This window comes from Leptopilina boulardi, unplaced genomic scaffold (genome assembly GCF_019393585.1).
Source record: "Leptopilina boulardi isolate dan_hultmark-lab unplaced genomic scaffold, ZJU_Lbou_2.1 LbouV2_325, whole genome shotgun sequence".
NCBI lineage: Eukaryota > Metazoa > Arthropoda > Insecta > Hymenoptera > Figitidae > Leptopilina > Leptopilina boulardi.
Genome location: NW_026137891.1, coordinates 731,115 through 733,800, shown reverse-complemented (window position 1 = coordinate 733,800; position 2,686 = coordinate 731,115). Strand labels below are relative to the sequence as shown.

The 2,686-nt window shown below is 34.6% G+C and overlaps 1 non-coding gene across 1 annotated transcript; it reads right to left on the bottom strand.

Moving 5' to 3' along the window:
- Nucleotides 1-1,830: 1,830 nt before the first annotated feature.
- On the bottom strand, nucleotides 1,831-1,937 carry LOC127284825 (U6 spliceosomal RNA). Its single transcript, XR_007843531.1, has one exon. It is a non-coding gene; the product is annotated as a U6 spliceosomal RNA (small nuclear RNA).
- Nucleotides 1,938-2,686: the final 749 nt, after the last annotated feature.

The following is a 2,686-nucleotide window of genomic DNA, read 5'->3' as shown; positions in this document are numbered from 1 at the left end:
AAGAAAAGAATATTGGAAGAAAATTACTTCTTTTAAAAGACAAAAATACTATCATATTTTAAGAAAATAATTTTTGAAGAAAATAATTTTTTTTGGAGTATTCATGGTATTATAATTTGGATATAAATACTGAGGAGTGTTGTTGTCTATCGCGGGTTCATCTGCCTTTAAAAACAAGTTTTTCGTCAGGCGACTGCAGCGCTTCTTATCCGTCATTATGGACCTCCTCTCCTGCGGGAATATAAGAGGTCAACGCTCTTCTCAATCGTGACGCAGCAAGAGAGCCACAACTAGATTCTTAAGGGGAAATCTACATTATCGTATAACAAGCATCCAGGCTTCCTGGACCTGTGACTATTGGGTACCGTATTATATACAGAAAATTCTAGTTGCTAGGCCAAGTCTACCTCGATTTTAAGAATGATCGCCAGACAGGTATGAGCTACATGTGACGGGGAAAAAAAAATTCTATACCTGCATTCGATCAGAATCTCCCCACCTTTTATTCGAATCATTGTGAATCAGTTTTTAAGAAAGAAAATCTCAGATACTCTCATTTTTATATATTTTCCACTATATCAATGGGGTTTCTTTTTAATAGAAAAGGGGAGCTATTCAACAAATTTTGGCGGGAAATGTTGCATTTTATAACTTATTTGTTATTCGAACAATAAGAATATTATTTTTAGAGTCAGTTTTTCAAGAAAGGAATTTTAAATCCAAATATGATGTTTCACGGTGAAAGGGACTAAATACTTTAGGCTTATTTATCCATGAACGTGTACGGAGAAATGAGCCTAACGTATTTTTTCCGTTAGGTCCTATAGGTTAGGCATCATAAATATTAAAATAATGATTCTAATTAAAATTAAAAGAATTATTTGTAAGAATTTCCCTTCTTTGTTATACTTTTACTAAAAGATAAAATAAAGAAAATCTATTATCGTTTCTAGATCATTATTTAACCTGTTTCAATTGCATTCTTACGATTTTTGCACGCTAACGAGTAAATACATCATCTACAAGGGCAGAAGGCGATTTTTCTTGTTTGAAAAAGGGGACGTGCGTTTGTAAGTTTTTGTTTTGTGTTTGTAATAAGCAGTCATGGTAGGCCCTTTATAGTAAGCTCGCGATCGTAGTACGACGACGTAGTAAGACTTGCAGAACCAGTGCGAGGGGAGAGGAGAACGAAGAAGTTTAAGAGGGAGCATCAGAAAACAGGAAGAAAAAGAAGAAACAAGTTGGAAGATACGTCAGAAGAATATTAATGCATCTTTGAGTCTTGTTCGCACTTTTCTGAGGCTGTGAGCGTTTATTCTCTAACACAGAGACTTTCTTTATTTTGTTAGTTCTTGCGTCCTTAAGATTCTTAGTATTAGCCCTTTCTTTCTCTCTTATATTCATTCTTATCCCTTCCAAAGTGAGTGCATTTATCTCTTTGTTTCACTTTTGATACACGTGCTTTTAAACCTCTTGACACACTTGCATCAATAAAAAGCAACAAAGAGATATCTTCATTTGGCATTTGGAATGACAGTGAACTTCTCAGAATTATCAAGTCACTTTTGCGTCGTTGCAGATGAGAAGAACAATTAATGACGTTTGATATCAATATTCGAGGAATTTGATTCAGCCTTTGAAATTGAATTTAAATCGCATATAGCGTCGACTTGTAATAGTTGTTAATTTTTAAAATTCCAGTTTAAAAAATAAAGCAAGCGTTACTGATATCCCTAAAAATTATTACATTTTTGGTTTTTTTGAAATTCATACAATAAAAGTTTTTATAATGTAAAATAATAAAAATAATTGTCTGAATAAAAATGACAAAAAAATGTGGAACGCTTCACGATTTTGCGTGTCATCCTTGCGCAGGGGCCATGCTAATCTTCTCTGTATCGTTCCAATTTTAGTATATGTACTGCCGAAGCAAGTACGAAAGATAGGGACAAATGTTTCCTTATATACTAAACATCGATTTCCTATCACCACTTGCGAGAGACATTTTACATTAAGCAACGACATGTAGCCTCCTAGTGGTGTTTAACATAACTAAATGTAATTAGAAATTCCTACACGGTCGATAAAAACGTACCGAATAAAATAAGACACATTTTTTTTACTGATTGCACACATTTGTTGCAATAAAAAAAAAGAAGAAAACTCAAAATCGATTCAAATTGCAAGAGAAGAACGAACAATCGTTGCAATGAAGAACTGCGAGTATCATTATATGTCAAGATAGGGTTAGACCTTTGCCTCTCTCAGTACCTTTTTCGCAATATGCTCCCACGTTATTCGAGGGGTTTTAAAGACCTCGGGGGTCAAGGTCAGGGTCATTTCAAGACCTTTATACGAATTTCAACGGGCATATATGTATATATATATATAGAAGTGGGAAAGGGTATATACAAAAATATGTTATACAATTTTATGAAAATCAAAATCTCATACCAATATATAATACGTTGAGGATTTATCATCAACGAAATCGTTATGGGTGCGCGAGAACCATATGTAAATAAGGCACCAAGAGGTCTTTGTGACTAGGACATAAAGCAACCACGAAACAGCCGCGAAATGACAAAAAGGCAAACTCTGGCCAAAAGCGGTCCCGGTCATTATCGCGCCAGTCGCATAATGCACGTTAATTATTATTATACTCGGAGCCCCTGGACAGTTTCTT